At 41.9% G+C, this 11,004-nt stretch overlaps 1 long non-coding RNA gene across 1 annotated transcript; it reads right to left on the reverse strand.

Annotated features, from left to right (window-relative positions):
• Window positions 1–3,384: 3,384 nt before the first annotated feature.
• On the reverse strand, window positions 3,385–11,004 carry LOC127382700 (uncharacterized). The gene is made up of 2 exons (XR_007889023.1): window positions 10,945–11,004; window positions 3,385–3,679 (listed from the first exon to the last, which is right to left on the reverse strand). It is a non-coding gene; the product is annotated as an uncharacterized LOC127382700 (long non-coding RNA).

Below are 11,004 nucleotides of genomic sequence, written 5' to 3' on the forward strand. Positions count from 1 at the left end.
GGAGAGGTTTTCAGATTCCCCCAGAAGCTGTGGAAGTTTCTATTTTGATGTCCTGCACAGCACCACAGGCTGTTTTACTCTTGGAACACTGCAAAATACCACTGTCCTATTCTGTAGTAAGTAAGCACATTTATAGAAATCTTCAAGACAGAATCCTGTTTCTTTCAGCACATTCTGCTGACAAGGCCAGTGTTGCAACAATCATCGAAACTCCAGTGTTGAAAACAATTTCAAATAAATTAATCACTCCTATATATAACATTCATCTGGAAAGTAAACATATGCAAGGATATATCGATGTGGTGATTATTGCTAAAAAGTTATTTGGTTTTTGGTGAGGGTTTTGGGTTTTTTAAATTATTATTATTTTATACTTGTTATAAGTCTTATACAGAAATACAATATTGTCTACTCAGAATGACAAGAGGTAACGTGCATTTTTTAAGCTAACGTTTGCTGTTCATGGTTTAAAATCCGAGGCCAAAACTTCCCTGGGCAGCTGTGCTCTGTCAATCTCTGTCCATTTTTGCAATCTGCATTGGACACTCAAGGAGATGCTATTTTTCCCAGCCCTCCCAAAGCTCCCGGCACATCTCTGCAGATACAGGTGAGCAACCCCCATCCCGTCAACGCCCACCCCCAAGTGCACGAGCAGATATGACATAATTTAAGGGGATGACACCCGGGTCGGGGAGCGGCGGGGGGGGAGGGCAGAGCGGCTCCCCCAGCCCCAGCTCCGGTCCCGCCGCGGTATCACAGTGACTCCAAGCGGATTCCTACAGCCATTGACATGATGGAGAGGAACGTGGCTTGGTGGGGATTTGATTAGACTGAAGGAAAGTTCTCTGTTACCTGCCTCCTCAGGCTCGGGCATCACGTTATCCGGGCGGTAACGACACTGGTTTTATTGACCTTATTTGTCTGGAGATGTTTATGTGCGTGCCTGCCTCGGAATCTTTAGCTACAGGATATCTATATCTATATCTCTCTGTCTCCAGATATGAACAGATACATGCAGATACAGACACAGGAGGTGTGCAATCTAGCCTTGTGAACCTTCAAGCACGTCTTTCCCTGCTGGCCGCACCAGGACTGGCCACGTGAAGTGGTAGGCACAGATACACCCAGTTGTGGGATGAGTGAAATCCTCAAAATACTTTACTGTCTCTGCAGCAACTGACTGCAAATTATCATAGAATTAGTCTCTGGAATTCATTGGGATACTTTCTTCCTGAGATTTTCTGAACATCCCTTCAGATGTTACCGTGCTATCTCAGCTATTTTTTTCTGGATATTTTTTCCTCCAGCATCTTATATTAAAGATATCTTTATAGGAGATTTCCACCTTTTAAAGTAGAAAGAAATACCCCTCTCAGCCACTTCTGAAGGTAAATTTAGGTACTTTTCCATATCACTCAATGAATACGTTTGTTATCACAAACAAGCAGTGAGACACCTACAGAACTTCAAAAGATTTGCTGTACTTAAAGGCTTTTTTGGGCACTGCAAATAAGTTATTTATAGGGTGAATTCTGGGAAGCACTTCTTACCATACATGCAGCATGTTGGGCTATTACTCACCTAGCAAGCACTGCCTCCCTCAACAGTTGCTACTGAAACTGCACGTGTCTGTGCTAGGGAGCTGCCTGCCACTTTGTCACTGCAAAGCACCCACCTTTAGATCTGCAGAACAGAGTTTTCTGAGGGGGTGATACATCTGGCAGCAGGACATCCTCCTAGGGCTGTGGGCAGCCTCGCCAGCAGTGAGCATCTCCTTGCCAGCCAGGGAAGCTGGGAAAGCTCTGGCAGCAGAAGCAGTGCTTCCCCTGCCCACCCACCCCTGCCATCACGATAGCGGTGCCAGCCACCAAAAGTCTCTCTGAGGTGCTCAGGTCATGGGTTAAGCAGAACTAAGCAGTGCTTCTATTTTCTCCATCTTTTGCCTTTGTGCAAAACAGGTGCAAATGATTTAAAATGCCTGGAAAATACAGATATGGCAGCTCTTTATGTGCCCTCCATAGAGGTAGGAAATTGACTGCATGCAAGAACCCTGTCAGGCTCAGAAGAGCAGCTGTCCTAGGCAGTCTGGATTTCTTCACATTTTTGCTTACAAACACGTTTCAGGAAGAATTTCAGGGGCAGACAACATCCACCTTTGGATCTTGCAAGGTAAGAGCCAGGCCATGTCTCCAGTAAGTTGTCCGCACCAGATAGAAAGGCGAAATCATTCCATGGAGCCCAGCTTGAGCAATTTAAGAAAGAAAACAACTGGCAGAGCTTCTACTGCTCTGCAGCGAGAAGCTATTATTAGATGAATCCTCAGGGGCAAACTCAGTTGCGGTTGGTCAGTCATTGAAATATTCCTACTCGGCTGCTTCCATGCTGTCCAGGACATGAAGCAAATGAAGCCTGGCTGTTACCCAGATGATCCATGATGTTGTGACCAGATGGAACTTCACTTACAACATGTGTAGATGCCTGCTGGACAATAAACAGGCTTTCACTGTCTTTTGCTCTGATGAGCTCAGGGGGGTTACTGGCAGGTTAAAACAATCACAGCCCAAAAAAATTATTTAATTATTTATTTATTTATTGATGCCAGAACAACAACAAGAAAGTTTAAATGGATGTTTATATTTTGTATTAGTGCTGATTCTGGTTTTGCCACTTAATTCAGGATCAGCAAAGAAAAACATCTGTGTTTTTGCCCATAAGCTTGTGTGGGTTTTTTTCTCTCGAAATGGTTGTAATAGCTGCAAACACAGCTTACAGCTAAACCAAATACTCAGCCTCATTTCCATTTGGGGGCAGAGGTGGGTATGTATGCACTTGCATGAGTGGCCCCCCATGTGTACTTTCACATAACTGGCCATGCTCCCTTACAACAACTTTTGAATGAACTGGACAATTTCAATTACATACCATCTGAATTCTTACAAATAAAATTAAAAGCTGAAATGGAGAGATTCTAGCCCCTGCTATAAAGAAAGACACCATGCAGGTTCCTCCCTTGCTACCCATGAGAAATTGAAGGAAAAGGAGAGACAAGCACACACACACACATTCTGACTGTTCCAGTTGCAGGAAAAGCCTTATTAGATACCAGAGAAGATGCAGATCCATGGCTAGCCAGGCTGTAATAGCCCTACTGTGGTGTTTCTCAGATCATGGACATGTGAAACCTGGGTGTAGAATGGAAGAAGGATCAGGCAGAGGCCAAAGCTTCTGCAGAAATCTCAGTTGATCTCTGCACACTCAGCTTTTATATTTGTTACTGAAATCTCTGGCTGTTCTCAACAACAGAAGAGCCAGAAACAAACAATCTTTAAACAAAACTTCCTCATTCCTGACAAAGGATGAAAAAGCTGATCCAAACACCCACACTTCAAATTAGGTAATTTGTTTTATTGCCCCTCACTCAGATGTGATCCCTACTTCCAGAAGCTGAATGGGTCATACGAGCATCCCCAATCTGCTCCTGGAGAAATTCAAGTTGCTTTGTTGAAGCCTCTGTCAAAGCTTGCACTCATGTGTCCAGTTTTATGATGTAGGAAACACCCGTCAGATCTGTTCCAGCAGCTCAGCTGTGTGGGGATCAACATCCAGATGAAAAGTCATAATGAACAGCTGGCAAGTTTTTCAAAAGCTTCAGCTGGCTCTCAATTTTGAAACAATGTCCCTGCAAGGACAGAAATCTCTGCTTCTTTCCCAGGAATATTAAAAAATACTACTTGAAATTGTCATTTGAAATGAGGTACTAGAAAAGCAATTAAACAGTAAACTACATTGTGCAGTTAGAATACAAGGAAAGTTCATGTTTCTGGACTGCAAGTATCACTTCACTCATGAGCTCCAGATACTGATACAGATAATTTCAAAGCATGCATATTTATAAATCAACAGGTTGAATAATACATGCAAGAAAAAAATACACAACTGTGGGTTGAATCATATCTCACTGACTATGCCTGTGCTGCATTTCATAGCAACACTGCAAAGAAGGTGGAGTTTCATGACCAAGTTATTAAAAACCAGTTGCAAACACCGCTGCACTTCAGCAGGAGCATGCTCAGGCTGTGCAGCTAACTGTGGTGCTCTGTACCTCACTGCAGATCTTTCTTGGCTTTTTTTCTAAATTTTCTACTTCACCATGTGGTGAAGTAGAATATTCTACAGGCAATATTTTTAATTTTTATTTTTCTTCATCTGGTATTGAGAAGTGGAGACAGACACAGGATGCAGTATAGAGGAGTACAGCCATGGGATTATAAAAGGCTGGGCAAAAGCCTGGCACTGGAGACCTCACAGGTACAAACAATCAGTTAAATGCAGGTCAGTTAAATGCAGGTCTGGACAAAACTCACCTTAGGGCAACAAACAGAACAAAGAAATAGTACCTATCATATATAAAAGGCACAAGATATAGTACATTCATATATAACATGGATTTACAGGCCAGCAGAGAAAGAGCAAGGTTTAAAAGCATGTTAGCAAGCATATAAAAAGGACCTAAAGTGGTTCCTAGAGGGAGAAAGTAAAAAAGCATCATCATGAACACCACATTCCTCTAGTGAAGGTCTCCAGATGCTGACAACTTGCCTTAACACCCACCCCGCCATCACCAGAGTCAAATCACCAACCCAAAGAACCAGAGGAGCAGAGGGAAGGAGAGCAAAAAATTGGGGAAAGGGTAGAAATTAATAATTGTGTGTATAATGGTTTTAACTGTGTTACCATTATCAATACTTCTTATGCAAGAACATATTCTTTCTCTTTACATCATGCTTATTAATAGTTCTTGGATTAGAGTGCTGAGATTTGATTTATAAAAACAACAGATTATTGGTTTTATATACAAGGTGAGTTTCCCCTCTTCCTATAAATAAGATGCTGTACATAAGGAGGGTGCCCAGCATGCTTTGACCAGGACATTTTGTCATGTATGACAGATGAACAGCCATGCACAGGAGATGAGAGGCACTTTTGGCACCCAGCACTGGCAGCAAGTGCCCCACCTGCAGTGATGGGACACGTCATTTACAGAAGTCACCCTTCTGGAGACTGATCACAACCATCAACATCCTTCAACACAGTTGCCCCAGCTGTGCAAGATCTACAGATGGCACTCACAGCCCCTGAGACAACTGTGCTAGCAGAAAAAGGGGTCTCTAGCCAGCTTTCACTGAACACCAGGTCAAATGTATAGACTTAGCAAGTACTCAATGCCTATTCGTGCTGTGATTCCAGGGCACCTAAGCAAGAAAAGGGTTGGTGTCACCTTCTGCAGACAGGGTACCAGTTTCTGTCATAGTCAAAACCCCCCTAATCTGCTGCCTGAAACATTCAAACCTGCCTAAACAACCCTGAGCCACACAGCCAAATCAGTCAGGTGTTAAACTCCTGCTGGGCAGTGACAGAGCATAAGTGTAGCTCACTAACAGCAAAGTAGGACCCTGAGGAACAGGCATGATCCTAGCATTTCAAATGCCACTAGTGTTTTCCACTATTGCAAAGAAGTGCTGCATGAGGACAAGGTCTCCCAGGCTACCTGCCCGCAGTCCTGGGCAATGAGGCTTATCTCCCACAGCAGAAAAAGGGTAAAAAAGGTATAGTGGGCTAGTGTACCTCTCCTACAAAGACAGGCTGAGAGGTTGTTCAGCCTGGAGAGAAGAAGGCTCCAGGGGGACCTTACTGTGGCCTTTCAGCACCTGAAGGGGGCTTACAGGAAAGCTGGGGAAGGACTGTTTCCAAGCACTTGTAGCAATAGGACAAGGGGCAATGGCCTTAAACTAGATCAGGGTAGATTTAGATTGGATATCAGGAAGAAGTTCTTTACAATGAAGGTGGTGAAGCACTGGAATAGGTTGCCCAGAGAGGTGGTGGAGGAAGGGCCGGACTAAAAAACCTTTAAAGGTCACTTCCAACCCCATACATTCTATGGTTGATTCTGTGATTGATTGACTTACAGGCATGAAATCAGGTTGCATCATGGCAGTATTCTAAATCACTCAGGACCATTAGACTATCCTCATCAAACACCTCTCCACTGCCAGAGCATCCCTCCTTGTTTCAACAGGCAATTGCAGTTTCTCTAAAAACTAATGGAAAAGACAAGACACATACACAAAGAAACCCAACAATAAACAGGAAGATTATCTCCAGCTCATTAAATCCCAAGTTAAAAACAACAAAACAAAGCAAAAGAAACAGGTTATGACCCATTATTGAAAAGAAAAAAGAAAAAAAGAAAAAAAGAAAGAAAAAAAAAAAACAACCCGTGATCTTGTCAGGAAAATAACTTGCTCTGTCATCAGTTTTCCTTCCTGCTAAAAGACAATGGCATTCAAAGTCCAGCAGCTCGGGTCAAAACAAGACAACTCAACACAGTCAACTCTATTAGGGGCAAGAAATGTTTTTTTATGACAACTCTGAGGGTTACTTTGGTTTTTTGCATGTCCTGTAGTGTGTAATGTCAGCTTATTTAGGAACAGAGGTTCTTTTCTATTTTTACAGTTCTGCAGATAACATAGAAAAAGGATTTCAAAACTCTTTCAAGGAAGTGGTAGTTGGAATACTCTGTACCATGTAGCACTTTTGCATTCTCTTACCAGACAAGGCTGGTGTTTTTTGCAGACTCCTATGTAGTTTTATACAATTGAGTATACAATGAGATTATCACGATCACCTGGTCCATCTCTGTGCACAGTGTAAGCACTTCTTAACTTCTGCATTACACTTACTGTCTGCATTAAACCTAGATCTTCTGTTAAGCTATGGCATGTTTTCTAGAAAGATGCTTGCTCTTGATTTAATGTGAATTGCTAAAGATCCCATCAGTTCCCTGTATAATTTTTTATGATAGGATAAATTATTAAAAAATATATAGATACCATTTTTTGCATTGCATCTGTCTCCAGCTTTTCCCCTATCTTCTATCAGAAACCTTTCCACATGTAGAGAGAACCCAGTTTACCTTTTGTCAAGTGAACTGACTTAGTTTGCTTTCTCTTTATAAGGAAGGATGTCTTCAATTATTCTCTTCCAACGCTCTGCGATTTTTAAACAATCCAGACACCATAAACAGTCCTTACATTTTAGTACCTATCTTGATTATTTGTCTCTGATTATAAAATACTACCCCTCCCATGCTTAACTGATGCTCTTGTGCTTCCACATTCCAGAGTTATACCAGCTTGCTATCAGGACCTTGTAAAAAGCAGTATCCTAAGTAAAACCAAGTGTTCATCCAGTCTTTATCCTCACAGTGGCACTTAGGATAGGGTGTATATATGCTCAGAACAGGGCATGTACACTCCAGTACAGGGCATATGCAAAGATCTTCTCCTTGATAACACAAAACTGGTATCTGGCAAAGTGCCTTATCAGCAAACTCAAGCTTTGCACTCTGATCTGTTACCATCACTGTGTCATGCTGAAGAAGTACAACATGTGACATCAACACTTTTCTTCCTTCATCAATAACTCCATATACACATTGCCAACTGCACTTGATCCGAAGGAAAAGGAAGAAAATATTTTATATTGTCACTTTAAACAGCACACTGGACACCTTCCTTGCAAACATCTTGTCCTCCTGGAGTCAGCCTTTGACAGAGAGGGAGGTTTTTTTCATAAATTTGATTATTTTTTTTTCCCAATAAAATAAAAGCATAAAGACATTTGGGTACAATATTGCTAGAAGCAGTACAAAGACCTCAATTAAATAAAAATCCTAATCATAAGCATACACCCAAAAAAGGAAGTTAAATGATGACATTTTCCCACATGCAAACAGGACCTAGCTGAGAGCATCAGCCTGTTCCCATACAAAGTTTCATTTTGACTTTGGTTGGAACAAATGTAACTAAATTTAAAGAGAGTCTAGGAAGGCAAAAAAAGTCAGACTTGTGAAACTCCTTCCCTGAGCCTCAATAGCAGGCTGGAAGACCTATGAATTTATCTACTGACTGTTTACTGCTCTCCTACAGAATTATCTTTGTGTATGTTTATAATATCCTGAATTACACAAAACAGAAAACAAGTTATATGAAGTAAACATAAAATAAGCTTGCTGCAACCTTAGCCAAGCGTACATTTACCTTCAGAAGACCATATAGATGGAGTCTCATTACTCCTTAAGTCCCTGTTTTGAGAACAGAAACTGTTTATTGAGAATTTTTATATGTCATTAAAGTAATGGCACTGTATTCAGTCAGCTTAAATATTATGTAAAGCCCTTTTTGTTACATTTAGCAGCCCTTCCATGCTTAACTTGCAGATTTTACTGTGTTAAAAATGCACACTAGTGCAGAAGCTACATCCATTTCTCCCTGCCTGTGTGCTTTTAATGCAAACTTCACAGGCACCAATCTGTAGACAGAAATATTACATAGTGAGATTTTTCACTGCCTTTCAAACACAGAAGTGTTCTCTTCCATAGTTACTTTATGACATGTTCTAACAATAGCCCCTATTAGTTCCTCTCATTAGAGGTAAAACTGAGGAAGTGCTGGAAGGTGTCACTTTTTAAAAGTCACTTGACAAGGCCAGCAGCAGGACCAAAAATAGATCCCTGTCTCCTAAGCTTTTGACCAGTGCTTTTCTTTCTTCTTTCCTTCTTTTTGCTACATCTTTAAATCTCTAAATCAGGCTGTTTCTTTCCTTTTCAGATGGAACAGCTCCAGCTTTTAACACTCCCTCAGTCCCACACTAAGTATCATATCTCATACAAATGGCTCTCCAGTTTGATCTGACAGGTGCCTCTGGGGGCACCGGATGTTAATGGAGAAAACCACGTCATGCTGCACTCAGCAGACAGCCACTCTCAGCAGCAGCAGACTTCATAAGCAGAGCTTACAAGTCCTGAAAATTAAAGAGACCACTGTAACACTCACAGTCTTTCATGGTAATGCAGGAAGACAGGGGTTAATTTGCAGGGTCTGAGGGCAGAGAAGGAAGACTGTTTCCACTTCCCTGGGCACTTGCATCTTTCTTATTGCTTGTGGCTGGTCAGCAGAACAACCTTGAACAAATGGCTGTAGCAGCAAAACGGTCTCATTGAAAGAGTCACAGGTGGGGGGAAAGACGCTTCACCTGTACAGTTTCACATACCAGCAGTCTACCTAACCCTGACATTCCTTCTCACAGGTACATGTAAACAACTACAATAGGAGCTTACTTTAAGTAAACATGATTCAGATGTCACCACCCAAGTCCCTTGGTTCTGAGGAAATAAACCTTCACAGGAGTCAGGCCTTGAGCAACTCTCACTGGCTTATTGTAACCACTGAGTAATAAAAGAGGGGCCTAAATTCCCATTTCCCTTCCTGCAAGACACCATGTCCAAGCAATGGGCTTTAGGAGCAGAGGAGGAAAACAAGAGGTACTGAATGTGGCAGAAGATGCCATGCAGGCTGGTAGCTGTGGAGAAGCTGGGAGGAAGCTGGAGGGATCGCAGGGCAGTGCTGTGTGGAGGAGTTGCCTGTCTCCCAGAGTCACCAGCCACTCCTTCACTTTGCAGCCAGACTCACCTGGGGATTTCTACATAAAGTTTTGACACAGCTGATCAGAGGGGCTAGCAATCCATTTCTCCAGATTAAAGCACTATTTATTTTTCACCTGAAGTTACAAAGCATGCAAGACTAAAGCATGAAACCAACAAACAAATCTACAGGTCTTGTCCCTTAAATTTTCTTACCACAATGTAGCCGACATTTCTCATTACCGAGGGGAGGGGAGGGGGGAAGGAAAAAAAAAAAAAAAAAGGAAAGCACAAAATCACAAACAACCTATCACCTAAAACCCCCTTTACTGCTTGCAACGTTACCTCTCTTTTTATAGGTAACACCAGCAACTTAGCTTTTTTACTGACACACTTCGGTGGCTCTTGAAATCCCTTAGAACTTTCTATTCTGCACTCTTGCCTCTTAGAAGGGTTAAATGTTTTTTAGTCAATACACTGCCACTGGTTTTTATTTTAATTCTTCTGAAACTGTACGCCTGAGGCTGGCTTGGGTACTATTGTGTCAGTATTCCTTATCAGTTCTCTAGCAGTCTCTTTACAGCTTCTTCAGATTTAATTCTGTTTGTGCTGAATATCTTACATAAGCCTGGCAGACATTGATGGGAAAATTAGCAGGAAATCAAACTCATTCACCAAGCTTATAAGGAAAAGAATGCAGACATTTTGCCCAGTCATTACATCAGCGTTGCAGAGAGAGCAAACATGAGAACGCAGAAGCCCCCCCTTCCCAGCCTCCCAGTTCTGTTAATCCCCCGAGATACTTCCATGTATCAAAGAGCAAAGTCTTTGTTACAGTCAGGTTGTGAGGAGTATTTTGGCTGCAAAGCAGCTCTCTCAGTCATGGGTACAAACAAAACAAGCTGAGTATTTACTATTGTTCCTATTATTTTTGCTCTGCAATACATGCTAGTCTGAGTGCTGTTCTTAATCACTAAATACTACCTGCTTGCATCCCATGTCCAACATCAGCAACTATCAAGACCACAGCTCTTGGGGCCTCAATCACAACCATTCATTTAAATACAGGAGCAACTTACCCATCTGCTTTATGATAGATTATTAAACCCAAACATCTACTTTTTACGCTTTGAAACATACCCATAGCTAACATTGGGGTTTCAGCAGAAAGCTTAATATCTTCAAGTGCTAGCCACAAAGAATAACATTCAGCTTCTTGAGTTTATTTTGCCAGCCAAGCCACTGATCTTTCAGAATAGTAGCAAGATATACAGGCTCTAGTCTACAATTTCTTTCTCCTGAGGAAAAAATACCCACTTTCTCTTCGATCAAAATCGTTCAAAGACTTGGCAATGAACACAGTCCCCTGGGACTACATCTCTGACTTTAGAAACGAAGTAATTATTTCTGGCCCCTTTTGACCTACTGCACATTCCTGTAACCCACAACTTTACCCACATTACCAGCCAAAGACAATCCTCTCCCAGCCCCAGCAGGCACCACGCAAGTGCGTCATGTTGCCC

This window comes from Apus apus, chromosome 3, assembly GCF_020740795.1.
Source record: "Apus apus isolate bApuApu2 chromosome 3, bApuApu2.pri.cur, whole genome shotgun sequence".
Classification (NCBI taxonomy): Eukaryota; Metazoa; Chordata; class Aves; order Apodiformes; family Apodidae; genus Apus; species Apus apus.